A 27142-nucleotide genomic window follows, 5' to 3' on the forward strand; every position below is an offset into this window, starting at 1 on the left:
TTCTAGTTAATCTATAGCACCAAATCATCAGTCAGTGACCTGTGACCAATGTTCCCTCTAATGTTTCATGTGTGTGAGCGAACACACAAACTCCCTGAGCGTCCCTCGGACCACTGTGAGCAACAGCAGACGTGTGCACTGTGGTCACGCCAGCATCGAATCCATCCAAGTTACATGTTTATTAAAATAATCAAATCACAGCATTTACATTTATGTTAGACGACTTTTAATTAACTGCTTCAGCCCACTGACAATGAAAATGTAAAAAAATCTTGTTCATGACCTGCAGCATGTTAACACTATTGGAAGGAAAAATAACTTCAACTCCAATTTTGAAAACACAACTTTCTTTATTTTTCATAAAGCTCTGACTGTATGATGAGTCTGTGGTCTGGGAGAGAGTCTGTAACTCTGTCTGCAAATACAGTAAATAATGACCAATGCTGGGCAATTAATTATATAGTTACTTCTTCAGAAAAGTTACTGAGTTTTTGCAGCTGTTTACCTAAAAATGCAGCCAAGGTGTTTTTAAACAAACATTTCAAACTATTTACAGAACAATCAGCTGTTCTGCATCAAATCTGATGCCACACAAATTATTTGTGCCGCTCCAAAAAATAATTTCTGTCCACTATGAGATGAAGGAGAACAGCAGCCTGATACCTGCAGGCCTGACTGTTGTGTGTATTGCATGTATGTAAATACCAAAAATAACTCCTTGTAGCATTTTTGAGGGTTTTTTTCTTTTCTTTTTAAAAAAAGAATCGGCGTCGGTGGCGTCGGCCACTTGCCCCTCCCTTTCTTCCCTCCCCATCTTCAGCTGCCTCCCTATTCCCGCTCTACCACACACACCCACACACGCAGGGCTTGGGGCGCAGGTATGTCACCAGGGTGCAGGGGAGGCACTCCCCCTCTGTCCCCTTCTGGCCGCCTGTGCCTCAATTTTATTCTGCAACCTAGACATCCACATTACTCACACTCTCACCTAACACATACATATAGGGCCTTGGGGGTGGGCACGTTTTACAGCATCCAGTGGATGGTCGGTGTATTCCAACCCACCTCTGGCGCTGGTGCCCTGCCCTCAATTTTAAATGCATTTAGACACTGAGGGTTTTCGGGAAGAGTCGCGCTGCTCTCTGAGAGGAAGCTAGTGCACAGCAAAATCTCCAGTGTTAAATTAACACTGGAGAGTGTCTATATGGGTCCACACCTCTGAGTGTTAAATTAACACTTTTGACAGTGTTATATGTTTAAAAGTAACCTAGTCAGTTTTGAAGATAAACAATGGCTAACACCGAGCAGTGCTGGTTTTCTAACACTGGAAAATAACTCAAAATGTTAGAAATAACCAGGCACGGTTCCCCCCCTTTGGTGGTCCTCCTCGGGTCCTTGTACTCTGGGGCCTCTGGATGTCTGGGGCCTGGATCTCCTCCATACCTGCTTCATACCCTGGAGGACGGGGCTGTGGCCCCCCCACTCCCTCTAGCAGATCGTTACATGGAGAAACCTTTGGAATGCAAGCATGCTGATCCACACAGGTATGCACACAGGTGTACACACGGGTATTCACAGACGCGGACTACAGCTTTCTTGGCTGCTGCCTCAAAGCACATTGTGCGCTGTCTATCTTGCGTGCTGCACAATATCGTTTATTATTTAGTATCTACTGTTATCTACTGCTAGCTAGTTTATTGTGATGGTGCTGTTCTTTTTATTATGTTGCTCTTTGTTGTTTGCTTTCTCCTGTTTTTTTTCTCCATACAGGTGACCCAGGTGTTTTGTTTTGTTTTTCTTTCTTTCTTCCCCCCTTCTCACCGTCTCTTCTCCCCTTTGGTTTTCTTTCTCTCCCTCTCTTTCTTTCATTCTTTCTCCCTGTCCTATCCCCCAGTCATGTCTGTCCCGTTTGTAGCAACTGAAAATAAAATAAATTCATAATTATAATAAAGGTCAATCAAATGGACCAATATGGCAAGGCCATGATGATCCACTTGGTAAAATAAATCTGGCATCTTTCTTGGCCTTAAGACAACAATTCTGATGCTAAAGATCCAAACGGGACACAAAAAAAAAAATCGGGTTAATTTGATTGTCTGTGCTACAGCTCACGCACACATACGTACGGAGTGTGGTTTGAATTAATGATGCACACTTTCTATATAATATGTGTGTTAAATTTTATATTTGGGGTGAAATATCAAGTCTTTTCAAGTAAACCGGTTCAAGTCCAATTCAAGTCCCAGGTCATTGGTGTAAAAGTCCAAGTCAAGTCACAAGTCTTAGAACATTTTTTCAAGTCAAGTCTAAAGTCATAAAATGAATGACTCGAGTCACATGACTTGGACTCGAGTCTGACTCGAGTCCAAGTCATGTGACTCGAGTCCACACCTCTGCTAATGGCTACCAAAGATTTTTAAAGTTAAGAAAAAGTATTTCTGTAAATGTAGGTTTCAGTCGGACACACGGATCCGTTTGTGTCATCACATCCTGATTTTGAAAGTAAGCTGATAAATGAATGGCATGCTGCCTTCAGAATACCTGATCTGTAACTCACGCACCATCCTTGGATGTCATCGCAGCTTTTCAGTTTTCCTTCCACCACACCTGCCAGAAAGAAGAACATCAGCGTCGGCGATCGCAGGTCAAGTATCCGTGTGTCCCTGCGTGTTAGTCACAGTGTCCTGGCATATTGTGTGGGCAGGTTGTCTCTTAAAAGTCTAACAGGGACAAAGTCTGTTCATTAGCTGTGGTGCATTTATCTAAAGCAGCAGCGCTACTGCACAGGGAGAAATCCACTAAACTACATTTAAACGTGTATTACTCGTACAGCTGCTCTTGTTCTGTATTTCTTCATATATTCTTCATATATTTCTATATTGTGTATTTTGTTCTACAGTTGTTTTATTTTTAACTTTAATTTTGATATTTTATTTTATTCTTTCCTCGTTAAATTTACCCTTTATTTTAATTTTGGTGGCGTGGTGGTGGTTCGCACTGTTCCCTCAGGTTCCACTCAGCCACTGAGCTGCCAAACTTAACAAAAGCAGGAACGCTATGCTTGATGCAGAATTTTCTTCATGTTTCTTTCCAGGTTAAACCACAATCGACAGCCACAGCATACACGTGGTGTGTGTGTGGTTTTCTGCCTCTTATAACCCCAGTGATTGTCCTGTGGTTTGAAATCTCGTGTGATCTTGTGAATTTCGTGAGTGCAGGCAACTAACTGCTCTTCCTAGACTGTATCAGGTCATCTGAAGAAGAACAAACTAAGTGGTTGAATCTCATCCATCATGATTTAATTGGATTCACCATAGAAACATGAAACTATTTTGCTCAAGTTAGACTTTTGTAATGTAACAACCACCCTATTTCCTTTTTTTTGAGTGTACCTGTCTCTTCTACAGGACTGGATGTATTGGAAGTTGTTGTAAATCTGTTTTTGTTGAACGTTATGTAATATGAACACAACATGTACTACACACATAAGTTACATTTGTTCATTCAACAAGATTATCATTGGACAAACAAATATTTTACTAGTTCATGTAACAAGACTGACGTCTGATGTGCCAAAGTGTTTAAACAATATAACCTGAATTTAAATGAATTTAATTAGACTAACTTGGTACAAACATGTTGATTGAATAATTACATACAATTCATTCATTCCTGATGGAAGCTGTTTAAAGCTCCGTAATAAAAGCGCCCTGCAGGGCGAGCGGCTTCTCTGGTTCAGAGTAACGTGCTGTTTGTTTGCTGAGTGCAAACACTGAGAGGACAGAAGATGTTTGTACTCTTGTATAAATATACAAGTATGTGATAACAGCTTCAAGTGTGCAGATCTTTAACATCTATCCAAGAACCCCCCCGGTGCCATTGAGACGAGCAGCAGGGTGACTGTAGCAGTTTAGTGGTTGACATGCAGGCTGAAGGGTCACGTACCAGCAGCTTGGACAGACGTGTTCAGGAAACTGGACTTTCATTATTAGTTATTCTGACTCAGAATAAAGCAACACCCCCTCCCCTCCATTTAAATTTCTTATTCAGCCTGAATTAATCCTAATTAAAGCTTTAAATCCTCCAGTAAATAATCAGTGAGAGCGTGCACAGTGTGACAGGAAGGAGCAATTCCATCATTATTATCAGCGAGGAAAGGCTGAATGTGTGACTGTGGCTCCCCCGCTGTGCTGATGGCAAATTAAAGTGCATTTAATGGAATAATTAAAGCGTAATCATACCCTCAAACCCCCCCTCCTGACCAAGGGGTAATGTCCTCTGCCATGACCTCACCGCAGGAAGCTTCGACCTTCCTGCTGAGCTGGAGCTGCATGTTGCCCTCATGCCTGGGCGAGCTTCTTCCTACAGTCCAAAAGGTGGGGGTCATGGTCACAGCGGTTACCATAGTGACATAGTAGGTGTTTGTGATGGATGTAATTGATGTGCATGAAAGTGATGAAGATGATAAGAACAGATTGCTTCCTCTGACTGCTTGTTGTGATGTTCGGATGTTAACCCGGCGGCCTCACAGAGTTCCTCACACCCACGTATGGTCCTGGACTGTGGACCAGTCGACCCCGAGATGCTGCTGAAGCCTTCTGTGAGACACACACGCTGGATTATTGTAGTGTCTTGACCTGACAATGTAAAGCCCCAGAGTGAGTTGAGTGGACCAGTCGCTCCCAAAGAGCAAGAAGAGCAGAGTCTCACATGATCATGATGCTGCTCGGTCCCTGAACCATCCCCACATGCCTGCATCAGCTGCAGAAGACCTGTCCAACAAGGTTGAGGAAGGAACGTGAGTTTGACACCTGATTCTATACCAGGTACATATAAGTTAGGTTTTGGATTGAGTGGTGTGTTTATGAAATGGTGCGGGTCTCGAGAACCGCACATTTATCAGCAGTAGGCTTGGGGCTTTGTTGGTACTTACAGCTAGTGCTGCAGTGTCACTGGATGTGTGTAGACATACATGGTAGTAGACGTAGTATCAAATTCAAATTCAAATTCAAATTTTATTTGTCACGTACACAGTCATACACAGTACAATATGTAGTGAAATGCTTGGACAACTGCTCGTGACCTAAAGAAAACAAAAAAGGAAAAGGCTATGAATAAGATAGGAAATAAATATGAAAAATTAAAAAGGGTAAATTTAACTAGGAAGGAATAAAATATAAATTAAGGTTAAAAATGAAATAACTGTACAAAACAAATTAGAATGAAGGGTAAATTTAACTGGGAAGAATAAGATAAAATATATAAATTAAAGTTGAAAATAAAATAACTGTACAACAAAATACACAATATAGAACTATATAAGAATGTATGAAGAATTATAAATAAATATATACACAATAACAGCAGCTGTACAAGTATTAACTGGAAATGAAGAATATAGTGACCAGTGTTGTGCAAAACCAAAGTCCAGAAAGTCCAGTGTGTGTGTAAGAACCATATGTGTGGGTCAGTACTGTGTGGTGGTGTGATTGAGAGACCGTATCGCCTGCGGGAAGAAGCTCCTCCTCAGTCTCTCTGTGTTGGTCTTCAGGGAGCGGAATCGCTTTCCTGACCTCAGCAGAGAGAACAGTCTGTTGTTGGGATGGCTGAGGTCCTTCACCATCTTCCTGGCCTTGGTCCAGCACCGCCTGCTGTAGATTGAGTGCAGGTCAGGGAGCTCGGAGCGGATGGTGCGCTCAGCTGACCGCACAACCCTCTGTAGAGCTCGTCTGTCCTGCATGGTGCTGTTCCCGAACCAGGTTAAGATGTTTCCCGTCAGGATGCTCTCTATGGTGCACGAGTAAAAGTTCCTGAGCACCTTGGAGGGCAGTTGGAAGTCTCTCAAGCGTCTGAGGTGGTAGAGACGCTGACGGGCCTTTTTCACCACGGTGTTGATTAGGGATGGGTACCGGTGTCCGGTGCCATAATGGCACCGGTTCTGACATAAACGGTAGTAACCAGACCGAAAAGCAGCGCACATTTCGGTGCTTTATTTCGGTGCTTTTTTTTCCTGAGCTGTGATACACTTCTAGCCAATCATTTTACGTTTCCGAGGATAGTAGGCGGGTCCAGGTATGTACGTTCTTTTAGAGCAGAGCTACAGATTAAAAATGCCCAAGGTGAAGCGGTCAAAAGTCTGGCTGTACTTCACAGCAAAATATGCAAACTCAGCAGCAACAAGTGCTTTAAGCTGATACTGTGATACTGTCAAAGGAGGTAACACCTCGAATCCGATGAAACACCTGGCGACGCATAGCGGTTTTTTTTAAAGCCCAGAAATGCGCCGTATTTGATAGCTTGCTGCGAGACCTCACACTGTGCACGTCGGGTGGGTTGCCAGTTATCGGACCCGGAGCAACATCCCCCAAAAACCCGAAGAGGAGAGTCCTGGCCCCTAGCCCTGCCAGTGTAGCAGAAATAATGAGGATGATGATGCAGCAGCAGCCGTTCTTCTCTGCGTGAGTAGCTTAATGTTCGTGTGTAATTTACGTTGAGTAGGCTAACCACGTTATTACATTAATGCATGTAAGGTGAACTAGCAAACATCATCATAGCTACATGTGGCTGTCTTCTTGTTTGATGGCAGATACTCCCTTCACCCTGGACAAAAAGGCTAAAATGACCAAAGAAAAAGTGGAAAACAGCTAAACATGAGAGGTTTTTGGACAAAGTTTGTGTTTTTTCCATTGATTAAGCACTGCTTCCAGCCAAGAGTGATGCCATATATGCCCCATAGCTGCAGAAAAGGCTAACGTTGTTATCTTTTTACAAAAAAAACCAGCTGAACATGAGAGGTTTTTGGACAAAGTTTGTGTTCTCCATTCTTTAAGCACCGGTTCGAGCACCGTTTAAGCACCGGCACCGTTTCAAAAGTACCGATTTGGCACCGGTATCGGATAAAACCTAAACGATACCCATCCCTAGTGTTGATGTGACAGGACCATGACAGGTATCCTCCACATACACCTGTGTACTACAGCATCTCACTTTGGAGGAGTGGTGAGGATGTTGTTCGACACATCAGCTCTGTCTAGTCTAGGATCACCAGGATGTCTGGGACATGTAGATGCATTGAGAGCTCAGTGCAGTCGCAAGAACAGAGTAGGGACCAGCGCGTTATTAAGTAACGCGTTACAGTAACTACGTTATTATTGTGGTAACGAGCACGGTAACTAGTTATTATGCCAAAACCAGGAACGCGTTACTCATTACTGGGATTTAGATAGGCTCGTTACTCATTACTGGGATTTAGATAAGCTCGTTACTCGTTACTGGGATTTAGATAGGCTCCTTACTCGTTACTTCGTGTGGTGGCATCGCAGAGCTTCCACAGATTCAGTAACATTAGCAAGTGGTGGAGGCCAGCAGGTGGATGAAGGAAGGGGAGGCAGGAGGAGCAGAGCCCCGAGGCGGCCGCCGGTCCAAGTATCAGGTGAACTGAACTTCAGGTAAGAAGTTATGACCTGCAGTCCATCTGGGTCAGATATGAACCAAGTTTAGGTGGAGTTTATTTTCGTTGTGCTGACTTTTTTCATACTGTGTACTAGCTAGCATGACGGAGTTTCTATACTGCTGGGTGGGTGCTATGATGTTACTGATGTTGAACTTTATTTTTGTTCATTTTGTTCTTTCACTGAGCGGCAGGAGAAACAGCCCTGAAATGCCACAGCGAGACCTCCTCCACAACCAGATCCCCGAGGCTAGCTGATGAAGGAATAGCTGTTCGGGGACAGTTCAATGAGGGACGACTAGTCCAAGTCCCGCTGCCAGGTCTCAGGCAGAAATAAGAAGTCCAGTTTTTTAGAAGATATAAAATCGTTAAGCACGAATGATTTATTAGTCAATGAGCGGGCATTAAAAAGCGCCATGTTCAGCGGGGTGGAAGCATCATTTTTAGCAGAGGCTCGAGTCAAAGGACGTAAATACTCGGGGTTTGAGCCTTCACGCTCGTAGATTCCACTCACCGAGGGGATGAAAAGCCAGTCAGCAGGAGAGTCTGGATGAACCGTCCTGAGGCAGCACGGTCTCAGAGAGCCGGGCCCTGCGTATCCAAGCAGGGACGTGGAAAACAAATTCCCCTCCACGGAGCTGTTCTGAGCAAATATAACAAAGCACGCTCGACATCGCTTTCCAGTCCGCCGCCAGAAAAGCCTAAGCTTCACCTGGATGTCAATGGCAGTCAGGAACCAGTTGATCAAATCCATAATTCCTCTTTTAGGTTTTAGAGAACAGACTGTGAGATTCTTCCAGGGTAGAGGGAGAGAAGTAGACAAGACTAGACAGAGGCTACGTCCACACTGATGCGTTTTCGTTTGAACGCGCATCGTTTTCTCTCCGTTTTGGCCTCCCGTCCACACTGAGACGGTGTTTTTCCCAAGGAAAATGCAGTGATTTGAAAACGCTCTCGAAAACGCATACATTTCAAAACGGAGCTGCCCCGTCACAGTGTGGACACTCGAAAACGCAGACTTTCTAAAACGATGACGCATTTTAGTCATGTGATGCAGTCATGTGACCAATTAAACAAAGACAGCGGAGGGCGTTATACAGCAGCTGTTTTGTTTGCTCAATTTTGAGAGCCCTGAAAAAGATTAACATCAGTTTGTACATGCTCCATGCTCCTTTTGTGCAGGACTGGAACGTAAGCGTTTTCAGCTGTTTCAATGTGGATGCACAACTCCGTGAGAACAACTGAAAACACTAGCGTGGACACAGAGCGTTTTCAGATGAAAACACAGCTTTCAAATCTATCCGGGCTGGTGTGGATGGAGCCAAAGACATGAGAAAGCCAAGCAGGAAAGATAAGGGAAGGGAGAGGGAGAAAGTGCGACCGCCCTCGTCAAGAGCCAGAGACGAAGTTGAGGTGGTTCAGGCATCTCATAAGGATGCATCCTGGGTGAGGTGTTCCGGGCATGTCCTACCGGGAGGAGGCCCCGGGGCAGACCCAGGACACGCTGGAGAGATTATATCTGGGCCTGGGAACGCCTTGGTGTTCCCCCGGATAAGCTGGAGGAGATGGCTGGGGAGAGGGAGGTCTGGGCTTCTCTGCTTGGGCTGCTGCCCCCACGACCCGGCCCCGGATCAGAAGAAGATGCATGGATGGATGATAAAAGGAAAAGGATAATCTTGTCACAAAATCCCAACACAAAGATGTCTCAGTAGCTCTCTGTGGAGATCACACAGTGTCAACCGCTGATGACGAGATGCTGGGAGGAAGATGAGTGGTGCAGCTGGAAACCTGTGGTTTTAACTAGCGCCTATACACAGACACACACTGAATGTCACTGTTCACTGTGTGTGAATTTGTGGTCAGAAACCGCTGGCATCCTCTCGACTATTTTCAGGACTGGTTGTCATGGGAACAGGATTGATATAAAAGTCACCAGGTTGTGGTGATTTTGCATGTGTGCGTGCGTGTGGACGGCAAACACACACTCCTACATTATGGGCCTGATGTCATCTCACTGCTTCAACACGATGGCGGTGCGGCGGGCAGACGATGACATCACAGAGGTCGTGTCAGAGAGAAGGAGGAATTCAGCGCGTTTGTTTCTTTATCAGTGGATACTGGGTGTAGTTCACTGGTTTGTTGGGCACGCTGTAGCGTGCTGTACTCTGTCATCCACCCGTCGACCATCTGTCAGCCTCCATGCATGATGACTCACACACACACATGCAGATTATGGAAATACAGGCTAATATTAGCTCTCCATATGAGCGTCCACAGGGCGATGATGAAGCAGCATCTTCTTCCTCCAGTCGCTCTGTTTGTCCTGCAGGTTTTAAACTGAGACGTGTCAGTGAAACCCAAGCAGTCGGTGAGGAGGCATCACAAACACAAAACATCTGAACAACGCGTCACGTTTGTGTTCTGAAAACACACGAAGCCGTCTCCATTGATTATCGAATGAGTCTGTGTGGCGCTCTTTACTTTGACAGTTATAAAGAAGGAAACGATCGACCGTGTCGACACAGCGAGTGAAAGCTGAAGAACTGAACAGGAGCTCATCATTAAAGCGCCGCCAGCTGCTAACAGCAACACCAACAACCGATCCGGTGCAGTGTTAGTTTAATATTAATCTGCTGTCCTCGATTGGGTTTTTATTTATTTATGGCCACATGTCAAAGTCCACCCTTCATTTTAATCAGGAACACCTTTCATCTCATTTATATCTGCAGACGTTGTGGGTATAATGGGAACGTGTGGTTGCTTTTAGGGAACATGTTGAATAGTTTCACTGCTGCTGCTGATGAAGGGAGCTCGTCTGTAGGAGGACGGTTCTCCCTCTGACTTTGTGACGTGCTTCATTTGAAGGTAGCACGATGTTTATGCTTTTTAACTCCAAGAGGCTCCTTCAGTCTTAAAAGCTCATGGGGACCTACGTCCACAGTAAACCACCATCACTCAACAGAACCGGTGACACCAAATATAAGTCACCTATCATTTTTGAGGTCCCTGGGCAGGTGATTCAGCTGCCGCTCGTACCTTGACCTTAACGACTCACATGACAACAGACCGGGCCAATGACTCGACAAAGAGTCCGCCATCAGCCCTTAGACCCAGAGAAGCCTGTTGGATGAGAGGGAAGTACTTACACCCTGAGAGCGAGGGCTCCTGCATCTGGATCCCAGCTGCAACATTTAAGCAAAATCAAGCCAAAGAAAGAGAAGGAAATCAGTTTAGGTCCAATAGTTTTATTTCTTTACAAAACGAGAGCGCAGACTCGTGAAGAGCTCAGACAGAAGGCAGAAAGATTAGTCTACACTTCACTTTAGTCACAACAACTTTCAGCCACGTAGAAAATATAGAGGAGCTCTGTTCACGCACTGAAACACACCATCGGCACGTCACCTGCACCGTAAAAAAATAAGAGCAGATAAAAACACAGCTGAGAGACAAAAGTTTAAGCTTCACTGTGCTGCGCGGTCAAAGACGCAGAAACGTCTTTGTGTCATTTGTGTTTTCCTTACACTGAAACGGGAAATGTTTTATTTTGAAAATCATGTACCATTAAATGAAAACTACATAGCGAAGCATTCAATCACACCGCCCTGCATTAAGTAATCAGATTTCTGCTGTTTTCATTGACATCACCAGATTCAGTAACGCTGAGGTCAAAATGACCCAAAATATTCATTTTTCTCACAAAATGAACAAAAGAACGGTTAAAGAAACATGTGCTCGTTCTTTTTATTTATTAAGTTACTGTGAGCAGTGACAGTTTCTAACTTCGTGTTTGTAGTAGGCATGACTGTGCAAAGACAATAAAGAGTTATCTTCACGAAAATGCAAACAGTTTTGATCAGAAATTTGTGTCGGTTGTGTTTCAGCTCCTCCCACCGTACGGTGACACAACCCCCACCCATCTGCATCGTACTCACAACCCCTTGCACCCTAAAGACCATCAACATCAACACGACCGCCGTTACCAAAGAGCGTTTCAGGAGCCTCACCCCAGAAACTGACTGCCAACCTCAGACGGAGTCATTTAACTCAGGCAGGAAGACTTTAAGAAGGCGGGTCTTCAGAGGCCTCGTCGCCTGACTGCTATAACCCCATCAGACTACGCTCTCTGAGCGAAAATTGGATAACATCTTGGAGAAGCTCACGGCTCTCCAACGGGAGATTGAGAGGCCAGTGGCGGACATTTAGATCAACTGTGAAATTGACACGCAGTTGTTCACACTAAAGGAAACCACCATCATTTCATGCGGCTACCATATCGGCGCCAGCTGTGGTCTCAAGGCTGGAGCTGAACATAACAAATTCTCACCCTGATAACAGACGTGTTCAGGCTGTTCCTTCCCATCCTACGTACCCCCCATCCTGGATTCAAACGCCTTCGAACGCTTATCCGCGGCTACTACCGCTCACCTCTCACCCTCTTACCCACCCTCGCTGCTTCTCATGTGTTTATGGTGTTGTGTTGTGGAGATGGTTAGGGTTGCTGACCATTATGAGTAGAGGTCTTTTTCCCCCATTGTCAGGAACCACTTCCCCTCACCATAACCACCAACAGTCACTGATACGTGATTTAGTTTTGGACCCGTATCCAGAAGCAGCCGTCACCAAAGAAACTCTCCCTCCGTACCACAGTCCTCCACACGCCTGTCAAACCGATGGTCCGGTCACCCAGTGTCACGTCACAGTGACAAAGTAAACCTTTCCCCCAAATCTCTGATGTTTTGTTGCTGTGTGGATGGAGGGAAGCACCCACAGATCCAACGAAACACCGAGCTCATGTTCACAGCTGCCAAAATGTGATGGAGCTTTGTTTGAAATCAGCGAACCTCAGGCGAGCGAACGGTGTCTGCACGTGTGTGTGTGTGTTTTTAACTCTGGTAAATTGTTCCTTTTCCCAGTTTTCATGTCCCAACATGTAAAAACAGCAGAAATGATTTTCAGACTCGTTTGTTTCCGAGTGCAGAGAGAACAAAAGCAGCTCACGTGTCCATGAAGCGCCAAGTTTTTATCAAAACTAAGAACTTTGCATTAATAAAACACAACATTCATGTCCAGACTGAGAAACAATCACCTGTTTGTTGGACTTTAAAAGGTTCACGCTGTCACCAGGTGAAGGAACACTGCAGAGAGAAGGACACGTGATTCGTACATCTACACGCCAGCGATCGCTCAGCTGTTTCTGTGACACGTTGTCAAAGCCACGACACAGAGCATAGAAAACATCATTTTTTGTGAAAGATTTAAAAACTGCATTTAAAAGGAGAGACTTCACAGTTTCAGGGCATTTCCACAGGAGCTGCATAAAGGGAAAATCCACCAGTGCTTCCGTGTGGGTCCTTAGGCCACTCTACAGTGGGTCCGTCCCACTGTGGTGGTTCAGTGGTTTGTGTTTCTGTTTAACGCTCCTGCCTCTTTGGCACAAGTCGTGTTTTTTCCTCTCTGTGGTTGTTTCACTCAAACTCTCACAGTGACAACCATTCACCACCTCTGGACCTCGTCACGTTCTTCACGTTACGAGAAGGTGCTGCAGAAATTCACCGGCTCTAACTGGTTAAAATGAACTATATGTATGCATCACTTATATAGTTCAGCAGCCCCGTCAGCTTCCACCAGTATGAGGTTGAAGTCCTCAACAGTTTCCTCTGAAACGCAGCGAGGAGCCGCTCACAGGAGCACCACGATCCACACACCGAGTTTTGGGGATGGTTTGAACATAATGGCGGTCTGCTACCGAGAGTCCGCCAGGTGGCCGCAACAACAAACATCTCTGATTGTTGTAATTAAGCGTCCAGTGGGCGGGAAAGGCGAGCCAGGTGCTGGGCGGCTGTTCATGGGCTGTCCTCCTGGAGGAACCTAACAAAGCTAACCCAACTAAGTAACACGAGCAGGTTCTATTTGTGCATTTGCAGACGTTTTTCTGTCGCTACACGGCTCTAATGTGAGTGAGCAACGATGCTTTCACTTCTCTCACTCAGGTTAAGGAGTCGAGCGAGTTCTTGTGTCATCGCTTCATCGCTGGATTGGTGCATCCTACATATAACCTGTAAGACATTCGTATGACTGCAGCATACATGTTCTGATCGGACGCGCAGTAATACTGTGAATATTACTCGACTTAATCCAGCAGAACTAAGAATCTGAAATTCAGGTTGATCATCGTTCTGATGCTGCAAAGCTGAACCGACACGCTTTGCAAATGTACGACTAGAAATGTGTATTTTCACAATATCTGAGTGGTTTTCTGTCTCTTTGCAGCTTTTTTGTCTGTTTCTGGTCATTTCACGTCACTCCCACAGTCAGTGGACTTCTTTTTGCCCCCCTCCCAGTGCTCAGTGCACCCACCCAGGACTCTGGGTGGATTTTCCCTTTAAATACAGCATGAACAAACTAAGAGTTTGGGTGAAGCAGCAGCTCGAGGGCAAAGATGAGCTCAGACGTCGCTGCTTTCCCAAAGTCTGAAACACAGAAAGAAAGACACGACAGTAGAACAGACGTCCCGACTCCCTTAAAGGGTAAAAAACAGCAGCGACAGAGCTGCTGGAGTTTCTAATCCTATGTAAACAGACTTGGTGTAAGGCAAGGAGGAAGAGGAGGATACAGTTAGAGAGAGACGAGGGAGAGGAGGAGGAAGAGCAGATGGTTGAAAACGATTAAAGGGCTCAGACAGTCAGACGAGTTCGTTTCGACCAAATAAAGAAAACCAACGGCTCTGCTAAAGTACGGAGGCTCAGGGGCGCCATTTGCAGTCCATCATCAGTGTTTTTAAACTGGAATTTATTTTCCTTTGTTACACAGGAAAATCCTGCTTTGAATAATTATTTCCTAGAAGTGGATCATCACAAAGTTTAACATGTTTTTATTGTGTAAAATCAACACACAATGTTTAGATCAATAATTCAAGGTTTTTGTGACTTTACGTTACAAAAATGCAAAATGCATGTTTCATTTGAAAGCTGTTGAATTTTTTATTAAAACATTAAAAAAGAAAAAACTGGCTCACTCAGTTTATGACTGAAGCTGTGATTCTATATGAAACATAAATCTTATTTATAAAGCAAAGTTTCGTCTATGATTAAGAAATATGAGACTTTCTGATATAAAAATACAGTTTTGAGGAAACGTGCTTTAATGTTATGCTGGAACATTTATCAACACAACGACACACTGTAAAGACAACGGCACAAAACAGATTAGCTGTTCATCAGCTGTAAGTTTGATCAGTTTCAGAGCGAAGCCGCGCACACTGAGATTTTACTTTGAAGGTTTTCATAAAAAGGAAGAACAAACTACATCTGGATCATTTTGTTTGTCAGGGTTACAAAAATAAAAGCTTCCTTCCTGTAACAGGATGTCACGTTTCAGTCATTTATTTTGAAGGTTTATCAGATTGTGGATAAATAGGTCGTGTCCAAATTCATGGGCTGCATCCTCCTGAGGCCGCATTTGTAGGCCGTCACAGCGACGTGCCGAAGGCTGTCCAAATTCGTAGACTCCTCCGAATGCAGCCGACAAATGCGTCCTCCTTTTCCCCGAATTTGAAGGATGGGTCGGGTGTATCCTTCGTGACCTACCATATCCCAGAATTCATAGCGTGGCCCAGCCAAACTCTAGTTTCCAATAATGGCGGCCGCTACTAAGTTTTAAAATCACTCTTATTAATCTTTCTGGGTCACAAAATAAACTTTTAACATATTTTCAGGCGAGAAAGTAGCTGTGTAAACATCAAATATCTGCTCGGTTTATCAAGATATCGCATATTTGCAAAAGTGCTTCGATGTTTTCGGAGACGTCTGCTACCCACCAGCTCGACAGCGAGCCGGGAGCTCGAGGGTCACTGATGCGGCCGAGAACGGCACAACTCCCGGCACATCATTTTCAGATCACCGCGGACTTTCGCTGCTTGGGTTAAACGTAATATATAAGTCACTTAGACAACCTAAAAATGTTATTGTTGGGCTTTTTTTCAGTGTTTTATTTGTTCCTGAGTAAATCGGTTTGGCTGAGATTAAAGTTCTTAGATTAGATTAGATAAAACTTTATTAATCCCCCGGGTGGGTTCCTCTGGGATTTTCACACAGCTGACTAAACGTCAAACAGAAAACTGATTAAACAGAAGTGTGAGACGGTCGAGAGTTTACTCCAGTGTCCTGTTATATTTTAGATAGCAAGGAGCAGACGGCTGAGTTTATTGAACTCCACCGAGACAGCGGCGACGCTAATCTGAAGGCGAGACCGTCACATTCCACAGCCGTTTACTTCCGGCCTTCTGAGGACCCGGCCCACGTAGACTCAGGGGGATGCAGCCCATGAATTTGGACACGACCATAGTGAACTGGATACTTTGGCCCACCGTCAGCTCATCACTCTTCCTGTATTTGGCTCTCAGGTTCGGCTGCACGAATGACGACACTTCCTGCCTGCTGTGTTTATCCACGGAGGCTTAATGAACGTCTCACTGCCTCCCTCGTCTCTGACTCTCGCTGCTCTCCCTGGACTCAGCCACAGGGTCTTTGTCGTGTCTACATTAAAACGAAAGGAGGGAATAAGGGTAATAACTGAAGCCATCAGTGTAATCCTGGGAGTTTAGCTGCTGTTTGAGCTCCACCTGCGGACGGAGAGCTGCAGGGAAAACGAGCTGGCTTCACTCCCATTTAGCAAATAAGACATAAACTGCACAGGATTACCTCGGCTGTGCAAATGGCTCCACATTTGTGAGGAAACGAGCCTGAGTAGGACAGCCCCCCCTCAGACTGCATATCACTCGTGTTTGGAGCCTCTGGTACTCCACACATCACTGCATAATAATGTGGAGCCACTCAGAGAGCACACAAATCCCCACGGACAGAACAAAAACAAAGTGTGTCCACATCTTTGTCCCCACAGTGCAGGTGTACGAGACTGCGTGCGTGCACACCTGTCCACAGCTTTAAAGCACATCTGCACAGGTGTGCAGCAGCTGACAGTAGCGTCATGAGAGTCTGAGACAGAGCCACTTACTCACACTTCTTTTACTCCGTTATCGCAGTTTTTCTTCTTTATAAGCTTTAGCAACATGTGCTTCACCTGCAAACTGACAGATGGAGGCAGGAGGGGGACAGACCGGAGGGGTGGAGCTTAGTTTGGCAGTGAGTCGCTGTGTGTGTTACAGGAAGTGCACGTGCACAGACTGTATATGATATATTGTCACAGGTGTGCCTCGTGACAGGCAGCCGGGACATTTTGTGAGACTGTGCGAAGAAAAGCAGAGATTAGAAAAGTGTTTGTGAACTATTTGGAGTAATATACTCAGTAATGCACTCGTTTACTGCTGAGTGTGTGTTCTTACATGTGTTGAGTGTGACATACAGTGACCTGTAAACTCTACGGAGACACAGCGAGTATGATTATTATTATTGAAAGTAGTGTGAAAGAAAAGGACTCATGGAGGTCACGGTAAAAGAAGGACTTCCTGTTAAACAAACGACAGCAGGAAAGTCTCCAGCGTCCCTGTGAGGAAAACGTTTGAAGCCTCAAACAGGAAACGGGTTTGTTTGTCGTCACGTTGGTGTTTCGCTGTTTGAGTCGCGATACAGATGAATACATGACCTGAGTCATAATTCATATTTGAATTATAACAATAATATTAATGTTACATAGTAAAAAAGCCCAAGTTTAACCTATCAGATCAGATTTTCTTCAGATAATACATGTTTATGCTAAATTGAAAAACAATCTGGGAATTTTACGTTGATCAAATTATGAAAATCTGCCGAAATGTAGGACTGAAGTCATTCTTTCATTTTTAACTATAAAAATCGAACATTTCAGGACCAGAGTGCTGAAGCCCATATTGAATTTTTATTTATTTTAAATGGAGTCTGAAGCCCGTTTGGAGCTGTTGGACACGGACGTGTCCATGACAGTCAGCGTGACTGGAGCAGCAGAGCGAACGAACTCTTCAGTGATGCTCACTCATGTGCTGAAGAAATCAAAACTGCTGTCTGTGATGTGACGGAGGGCTTTGCTGGGACTGGAGCGAGCCCCAAAACTTTAAAAATGAACGAAAAAGAAAATCCAAAGATCTCAGATCCACGACCCCGCTGTGCTTTGATGAGAAGAGGCCTCCCTCTGCTGCACAGGGACAACAATCACCCGTTTCGCTTTCTGCCGATGGCTTCTCCTTCAGGGTATCCCCGGCAGCAGCGCCCCCCCAAAGTGCCTCAGAGACTTTTAGAGTTTCACAGAAAGAAAGAGGGAGGAATACTGGGAGGCAGATCCACGGAGGCACAGGAAACGGGTCGGGAAACCCCGTAAGTCCCAGTCTGAGGATCACAAACATCTTCAGGGACGCCGGACTGCTCACTGTGTTGGAGTTGGCAGTCGATGCCGTCTGTTTCGCCTTGCCATCCACACCTCAGCTGACCTGCATGATGAAAACCCGGAGAGGGGAGGCCTTTCATTTTCACCGGCTTCAAACTGTTTGTCTGCTCGAGGGGATTTTTCAGCTCACAGGTTTGACAGGAGACCTCCAACCACGAGGAAGCCCTTTACAGCAGAGCTTCTGCAGGCGGCCCGAGGAAAAAGCAAAAACACATCAGTGCAGAGCTGCTGCTGTGGGAAGAGGTCTCCTCCACAGCTGTTCTCTCTGCTCCCATCAAACTTCAGGAAAAGCTGCACCGAACATTTAGTGCAGCAACGGAAATTAAAGAAACGCTTATTTTCTCTCATTACAGCAGGATGAGCCTCGAAGTCGCTCAGGTACTAAAGCTGCTCCAAAGCAGCAGGTCAGGAGAGCAGCGCTGCGACGCACGACAAGGTCGTCCATAAGTGTGTCACCAGGTCTGCTTCTGATAAGAAACCATTAAATCCATTAAGTCCTCCAGTTTTGAGATTAGCAGACTGTCGTGTAGCAGAACTTTGATTCTCTGCCTGAAAACAGGCTGGAACACGTTTATGGAGAGGAAATGGAGACACGGTCGTGCTTCCAGAAACAAAAACAAAAAGCACAACAGACAAAAACTCAAAGTCTTTAAAGGGTTAACCTTCGAGGACAGTGGGCTTCCCCTAACATGACTTCCTTCTTGCCTCGATGGTTTCAGCCACTTTATGGAAAGTCTGCATCTCCAAACAGACGCAGAGTTTGATGGATTCAGGTTCATTAGCACACTAAACTGATCATATAGAAGAATTTACAGCAGTTATTTCTCATCCTGTGTTTTAGATGGGAGACTTTTCTTCATCCCACTTGGCAGTGTGGTAAAGTGTTTGGCAGAGTGTCTGAACTGAGATTTAACAGTGAACCATGATCTGCTGCGATTGGAAGGCAGACAGAACATTCATGCTTCCAGCACAAGAACCTAAACCTGCTATATTTACTGAAATATTCATGTGACCAGGTGATCTAACATGTTGGATTAAACCCATTCATCATATTTGGAACTGAATGTAATCACCACACCTTCCACACGGGAACATTTGACCCAGGTGTTCTGGCAGTAAAGTGTCTCAAATATACAAACTTTTTATGAGACTGGCTGAACCCAGGTCACGATGACCTGCTGACTGTTCAGATGTTCACAGGTTAAGCTGTGGTGTGCTCTGGCAGAGGGGAGCACGGTCATCGTTCAGTGTGATCGCTAACTGAACCTGTTAAAGTCCATAAAAATGAGTCCGTGTCAGCACTTCCAGAAACGTCGCAATGAAGCACATTTTCTGCGCTCCTCTGGGATGGCTGATGGTGTGAGAGCAGTCTTCATCATTCTGGTTCTTCTTTCCTGTGATTGGATGCAGAGATTGAGGTCAGACCCACCTGTGGATGTGATCTCAGCGCCGGCTGTGGCGGACAGTCGGCTTCGGGCCAGACTGGTGAAACAGCAGCTGAGGGTCGTTTGTTTTCTGTGTTTTGGCTGCAGACATCACTGGTTACTAAGCAACAGCCCGGCAGGAGGACGATGGAGAGATGTTGGAAACATCTCGGCTCTGCAGACTCATCAGCAGAGCCTCCTCCTCCAAATAAGGCTGCGCGTCCTCAGTGAGCTTCAGCAGCTGTCAGAGTAAGTTCTTTGAGTCTGAGTCAATAAAAGTTCAGAAAGAGAACAAAAAGTAAAAGAAAAACCAAAAAGACTGTCTTCTCCATGAGAGACGGCAGCCCTGACACGCTGCCCGGCAGGCAGCTCGCTGCTTGTAGAAATCCGTCACCTGTAACACTCGGAGCGCAGGGATTTCTAAACGTTGGTGGCTTCTGAGCAAAAATGGCACCTGCACATCTCAAACCAATCAGAACTCCAAACGTGCAAATTGATCTGCATGAGCTGTTTGTTCATATCTGAGGACTTTGCATGTCTTCAATACTTTCACACATTTCCAATTACACTGATTGATTTGAGACAAATGCAGATTTTTACCCAGATGTGCTGCCTGCCGGGCAGACTGAGGCGACAATCAGACCGGAAGCTATAGAAACACAGAGCGCACGTTTCCTTTTCCCACCTGCCACACTTCATATATAACAACAACGCCTCAGCAGTACCAGGTAAGAGGCCTAACATCAGACTAAAGTGGCTGTGGAAGCAAACCACAGCTGCTCACATCATCAAAGTTATTCAGCGATTTGGAAAGTCGTGTTTTTATTAAACTTGGAGCTCGCCTTTTCTGCTCGAACTTTTCACCAACTTTCTGTAGAATAAATAAACTTTATACACCAACAAAGTGTCACAGAGGCATATTTAACCCTGTGGCCTGTCGTCTGGTTTCTCTCCGCCTTGTGGGAAAATGTGCACCTGTGTTTGTGCTTCACCTTCTTAGCGTGATTGTCGCCTCAGTTTAACTGTCGTTTGTCAGGGTTGCTGCCTCTCAGGCTGCCTGTCAGGAAATCCGATAATCAAAGGTGTCCTTCTCCATGTAGTCGGTCCAGGTGGAGGAGGGCATGCTCCGATACGGGTCCAGGAGGATACGGAAACAACGGACGATCAGGAGGCCCAAGAAGATGAAGAGGATGAGGACGAAAATGAAGGCCGCCCTTTGCTCGAGTGTGAGGAAGGCGGCTGAAGCTGAGGACGAAGACGATGAGGAGAAGTCTGATTCCGAAGCAGAGAAGGTGCTGCTGTAGAGGTCGTCTGCCATGTTGGGGTGAGAAATGTTTGGTGGCTTCAGAAGCTGATTCTCCTTCTCGGTCCAGAGGAGATGATCATCTTTGAGTCACGAGGTCAGCGTCTGAAATGCCTGCAGAGACAAACAGCAGAAACAGGAATGTGAAGAACACTAACCTCTTATTATTCTACCCTGCAGCTTCAGAGAGAAGGTTAAGTTACAACGACAATAACCAATGACGTCGACGACACCGGGCTGTGCACTGAAACACAGCATCATCTGCATAGCTGCAGAAATGACCTGAAATCCTAAAACAGGAGCAAGAATGAACCCTGCAGCTCGCCGCGTACACAGAAAGGGTCAGTAACATTCATTGGTGCTTTCTGGGAGCATGTGCGTTGTGATGCTTTGTAACCTGCGATGGACAGTGGAGGGTTTGCTGATGGTGCACAGCTAAACTTTCTCCTCCTTCCCTCTTTAATATTTCACCGCTGCCCGTCTCCTCCTTCATTCTCATTCAGTTCAGCTTCACTTTCTGAACTTCTGCAGGAAAAGAAAGCGAGGTGTGGACTTTTTGAGAACATGGAATCAGTCCTTTAAAGCTGATTTCCATCATGTGGATGCTATTTACAGTTTTATTAGAGGCCACGTTGAGCTGATTCATCACTGTGGAGGTGAAAGCACACACAGCAGCATGCTCTGCTTTATAATGCAGGAGTCTCAGAGTCCCTGCAGGCTGCAGCTGTGGCTCTGAAAATGCGTGAAAACCTAAAATAAGTAATTAGATTTGATGGAGCAAATCATGCTGACCTCAGAGGTGCCACTCTCACTCAGAGCACCATCAGCGTGAAGCCTTTGAACAGCCGTCACCGTAAAGATCAAAGGAATGTCGGAAAGTTCTGGACAAGTTTGAACTGGGTGGAGGTCAGAGCTCACTGTGCTGGTTCATAACGTAACGGCGAGCAGCCCGCGTGTTTCCTACACATGAAGTTCATGTGTCACAGTGCCACTCCACAGCTGAGTCGGGGGATCGGATGGTCGGGGTTTGAATCCACTGAACGGCTACCCCGAGGCAGGTACTGTCCCAACACACTGCTCCCTGGGATTGGTGGCTGCCCACTGCTTCACAGAGTGAATGGGTTAAACGCAGAGGACTGATTTCCCTGCAGGGATCAATAAGTATACATCAGATACGGTCCCGTTAACCACAGACTAACCAGAGACGCTTATTCTCTGCTGAGAGCTCAGAACAAAGCTTGGGAGATGCTGCAGCTCATAGTCCAAGCGAGGAAGAAGCTGTCACGGGGTCAGGGCTCTGGCAGGGCTTTCAACGCCTCACTGACTACAAGCCCCTCCCCTGCCGCTCTCTACCAGATAAACTGAAGAACTTCTATGCGTGGTTTGAGATTAACAACACCACCCGGGCACACACGCTTCCACTGCCACCGGGACACCTGAGAGGAGAAAGGCCAGCATCAACCCAGACACGGCGGCAGGACCAGATAAGATTCCTGAGCTTTAAAGACACTTCAGCACATCAGGCAGCCGTGCCACGACTCAAGAGCACCATCAAAACTCCAGTGTCAAAGAAAGCAAACCCAGTTCGGCCCGTGGCCCTCACACCAGTTGTGAGCTAATGCTTTGAGCGGCTGCTTTTGAAGCACATCAGGCAGTCGTGCTGATGCAGCTTGACAGAGATGGTGACCGATTTCAGGAGGCCAGGCGAACATCATGACACTGACCTCACCGTAGATGGTGCTGCTGTGGAGAGGGTCAGCAGTGTTCCTGGGTGGGCACCTAGCTGACGGCCCATCCTTCTCCACCAGCACACCAGCATCAAAAAGGCACAAAGCATCTCCAGCCCCTCAGGAGACTCAGGACCCCCGACACCTCGCCCCACAGAAAACATCCTGACGCTAAGCTTCACAGCTGGTTTGGCAGCTGGAACAACAGGCTTGTTAGGACTGCCAGTAGGATAGCTGGAGTCCCTCTCCCATCCCTGGAAGCAGTCTCCATCATCAGAGACCCCCCCCCCCCACCACCACCACCACCATGGCCTGTTCTCCCTCCTGCCATCTGGTGACAAGTAGAGCAGCTGCAGGAGCATCAGGATGCTGGAGGGGTTCTTCACACAAGCTGTGAGGCTGATACAGGACTGTGATACCCCCCCCCCCCCCCCCCAATCCATGCAGCCACACTGTAAGACCCACAAACAGACTGTGACCCCCCCCCCCCCCCCCCCCCATATACACACAGAGAAACAACACACTCCTCACACACTCAGCCTCTGTGTGAGGACTGCTGTAGCTGAATGAGTGTGACTGCTTACACCTGAGTTTGCTCTTTTTATCCTTATTTTAGGTATTTGTTATACTGATTATTGATTATTATAGACACTGGTGAGAAACAGTGTTTCGTTTCAGTCTGTGTTTTTCTGTACACGCAGTAAATGTGGCTCATACAGTCTGAACATGAACCCGGAGCCAACATCCGATCGAATTGGACGTATTATTGATCAGAAAACGTCGTCAGAAACAGCAAACGTTTGAATCACAGAGTTTAATTTTTGTTGAGCAGCCCGAACACTTTGATTTTAAAGAGTGTGTGACACACACACGCACACACACGCACACACACACGGCGGTCCAGCTGTGAACGCTGAGGTCGGGTTACTTCCTGCAGATCAAACCTCTCTGCTGTGTCGTCTGTTGCGTAACATGTTTGCAGCCGCTCGAGTGAAGCAATGTGTTGGCGTGGAGAGAGTGGAGGAGTGGGAGTGGGCGAGAGAGGAGGATGCTGATCTGAGTGGGAGAAAGAGAGAGGAGCCTTCTAAGGATGAGCTGTTTGTGGACGCTCTGAAACCAGACGGTGATTCAGAGGAGAGCAGGAAATGACAGCACAGTAATTCAACAGGTAGCTAAACTGTTTATGACCCTGTTTCCTTTATTTTGACATATATTTAGTTGTTTTTCACTGGTGCAAACACCCTGGATGGCTGAAACGAAGCCAGTGTCATGTCCTATCAGCTGCAGCTCCTCCTTTGCTGATCAACTGATGAACTTGATTGATGGAAAGCTGTTTCTTGTTATTAGTCTGAAGGGAATCTGAAAACCCAACAGTGTCTGCAGTGATGTGTTCACAGCAGTGGCGTGTCCAGCGGGGTGGCCTGGGGGGGGCACAGGCCACCCCCCCAACCAGACTGGCCACCCCAGGTGCCACCCCGAAGCTAAAACAATAACATTCAATGAAATATCAAATGTATGATTATGTTTTCACAGTGAAGCTCAGATATCCGAGTGTAAGTGAATGCAGCATCGGCTTCTGCACTATGAGCATCATGTTAGCAAAGGAAGGAGAGCCAAGCACGAAAGAGGCACCGCAGAAAACTATTTGTCGGCGAAAGATTAACACCAGGGGTCCCAGTCCACGAGGGCCGGTGTCCCGGCAGGTTTTAGATGTGTCCTTGATCCATCACAGCTGATTTAAATGGATAAATTACTTTCTCGACTTGAAGTTCTCCAGAGGCCTGGGAATGAACTAATCATGTGATTCAGGTGTGTTAACCCAGGGTGAGATCTAAAACCTGCAGGGACACTGGCCCTCATGGACTGGGATCGGGGACCCTTGATTAACAGGTTAACATAGCTGGACTGGCCATCAGCCCACCGGTGATTTGCCCAGTGGGCTGATGACTTATTTATTTATTTATTTTTGTAATGGCACGAACAATGAGAGGTGGTGGATTGGCCAGATGCTGGCTGATGTGTAAAAATAACTCAGCTGTTTGGTGGTGGCTGTGGTGGAGCTGCCACAGAGGCCAGCAGGTGGATGAGGGAAGGGGAGGCAGGAGGAGCAGAGCCCCGAGGCGGCCGCCCGGTCCGAGAGTGTCAGGTGAACTGAACTTCAGGTAAGAAGTTATGACCTGCAGTCTCTCTGGGTCAGATATGAACCAAGTTTAGGTGGAGTTTATTTTCGTTATGCTGACTTTTCCGTACTGCTACTAGCTAGCATGACGGAGTTTCTATACAGCTGGGTGGTGCTATGATGTTACTGATGTTGAACTTTATTTTGTTCATAAGGTTCGTTAGTAGAGTTGCCAACCGTCCCGTAAAAAACGGAATCGTCTCACATTCAGAGAAAATATTACGTGTTTCGTGTTGAGGTGAAAAGGAACAGTTTGTCCCGGACTTCAGCTACAATGAAAAAGACACAAAGCTGGAGTTACTCTGTGTCTTTGCTGCACAGCTGCCTCTTCTTCTCTCATTCTCTCTCTCTCCTGTTGCTACTTCAATCATGAAACTGATCAATGATCAGCTGATCGGCTCTCTTGTTTTTTTATCGCCCACTTTGCGCCAGAAAGAGGAAACCAGCGGATGTCGCGCTAAACAACAGCAGCACGTTTAAGCTTGATCAGCTGTTGTTAGAATTTATTTAATATTAATTTCTAGTATCAGCTGATGTTTGCTGGAGCCACAGCTGTAAAGCTGCTGGTCATGATGTCGGTTTGGATATGTGGTGAGAGGGAAACATGAAGATGAAACCAGGAGATGTCCTTACTGAACCATCAGAGCTGAACAGGTGATGGAGAAACAGGTTTACCTTTTAGGTGACATGGATGAGTTGAAGTTATGACCTGTTTCTGAGAGACAAATAACACCAGGATCCTTTTCTAAGCAGCTGACAGCTGGTAACTGTGCAGGGGTGGGTCTAGCAAAGTGTTGCCAGGGGGCAGGTAGGGCATTAACAGGGAGAGGGGGGCACAAAGAAATACTTTTCTTTCTTATTCTCATTTAAAATGTCTCGCTTTTAAAAAATAATTATCTGAAAGTTTTTATCTGATGTAAAATGTATAGAAATCATACATATACCAACAAGACTGTACATCACTGTCACAACAGGGTTTGTTTTCATTCAAAGGCTTTATGGCTTTAATACCTGGTGGGCCGGTCTGTAGTCAAAATGCCCGATTTTCTGTCCCAGTCCAGCCCTGCAGGTTAATACTGGCAGTGTCACCATGCCAGCTGACTGGATTTCATCATCAGCCAGTGTTGTTCTTTATACATCAATATTACCAAAGTTTACCATAAGGCAGCAGAGAAAGTATTTACTTGCTTTCAGGTTTTAGTCAAATGTTCGTCTTTTCAGTTGTTTCCCCACTTTTTTCCTGTTTCACAATCAAACACCAGCTTGTGAGAAGATGATCTTGTTTTTTTAACAGGCAGATAAAGTTTTGCATTGGCTAATTTGCCAATTGTATGTTAAAATTTTTTCGTATTTTAATATTAAAAAAAGTTTTTGCCCAAAACATATGTGCACTATATGTCAGTAAAAATACTATGCAAATATTGCTGTCCTTGACTGCTGAGTAAACACTGACAAAGCACTGATTGTATCTCTTGTACTTTATCAACGCAGTATCTAACAACTTTGCACCGTAGTGGTTAAAATCTCATTCTAATAAGAGTTAAAAGCGCATTCAGTTATTAGGTTAATAGTTTTATTGAATTATGGTTAACGGTTGGTAGAATTGTTTTTAACATTATCTGCCAATTACATCTGCCACCCTTCTCCAAATCTGTGCCCCTACCTGGCCCCCCCAACAAAAATTTTCTAGACACGCCACTGGTTCACAGGTGAGTCTGGTCCCATCGTTGTTATGCTCTCTGGGTCAGTCAAAGAGAGAAAAGAGCATCACATGACCTGTCTGCATCACCCTCAGCTTCCCTCTCAGGGTTCCTCAGCCTCAGCATCGATTCCTGGCTGAGGTCGTCAGCCTGGAGCCGCTCTGAAGGCCAGTTTGTTTGATGAGGTAAACAGGCTGCTGTTCGCATGCTGATCAGGGCCAACCTGAAACAGGGAAAACAAAGCTGCTTGCCCAGCTAACCACTGGAAACCAGAGCTTCTTGGAAAGAGTGGGGCAAAACCAAGGAAGTGAAAATGTCAGGAGTTTGGTCTCTTTCTAATATGTTTTTGTTTCAGGGTTTTCCATGTCGCTGGTTCCTGGTTTACATTTATATCAACCTTCTTCCTGTTCCTTTGGATTCTCGTCCTTCAGGTATGTGAGTCGGTCATTGGTTTGGTCACTTCCTGTCTCACTTTGGTGGTCTTCTGTCCCCTCTGCTGTCATTTCTAGTTTGAATTTGGTAAATCCTCTTTCTATGCTGTTTCCATCTAACAGGCTCAACAAGTCGTGCTCCGGGATTGAACCATCAACCTGCCCTACCACCTAAGCTACAGCCAGCTCTCCACATAATGGAGGGGCAGTCGTTGCCATTGTTTTGTGACCCGTCTCTGAAAATGTCACGGTTAGTGTTGTGTGGCAGGCAGGATGGGGACCCAAATGCAGGACTCGAGACGGAGGAATAAACTCAAACAGCAGCTTTACTGCTGGAAAACTCACATCAAACACACAAAACTAAACTAGAAACAAGAAACTCAAACTAGAAAATAAACCAGGGCCATGGAGGGAAACACAACACAATGAGGGTACGACAACGGACAGAGGACAACATAGGGTTTAAATCCACAAGCAGGACAACAACAGGGGGGGGAACAGCTGGGACTAATCAGACCTAACGACACGAGGGGACGCACATCTAGATACACAGAAAC

The 27142-nt window shown here is 45.8% G+C and overlaps 1 long non-coding RNA gene across 1 annotated transcript in view; it reads right to left on the reverse strand.

The window, feature by feature from the left end:
• Positions 1-10685: 10685 nt before the first annotated feature.
• The window catches only part of LOC147303098 (uncharacterized), a 39727-nt gene continuing 23270 nt past the window's right edge, over positions 10686-27142 (reverse strand). The window contains exon 2 of the long non-coding RNA XR_015126796.1: positions 10686-20662. This is a non-coding gene — a long non-coding RNA (uncharacterized LOC147303098). The remainder of the gene's footprint in view (positions 20663-27142) is intronic.

Source organism: Aulonocara sp. 'chitande type north' Nkhata Bay, linkage group LG22 (assembly GCF_057382095.1).
Source record: "Aulonocara sp. 'chitande type north' Nkhata Bay isolate Kocher_YH1m ecotype deep benthic linkage group LG22, A_spYH_male_GT1.1, whole genome shotgun sequence".
In the NCBI taxonomy this organism is placed as follows: domain Eukaryota; kingdom Metazoa; phylum Chordata; class Actinopteri; order Cichliformes; family Cichlidae; genus Aulonocara; species Aulonocara sp. 'chitande type north' Nkhata Bay.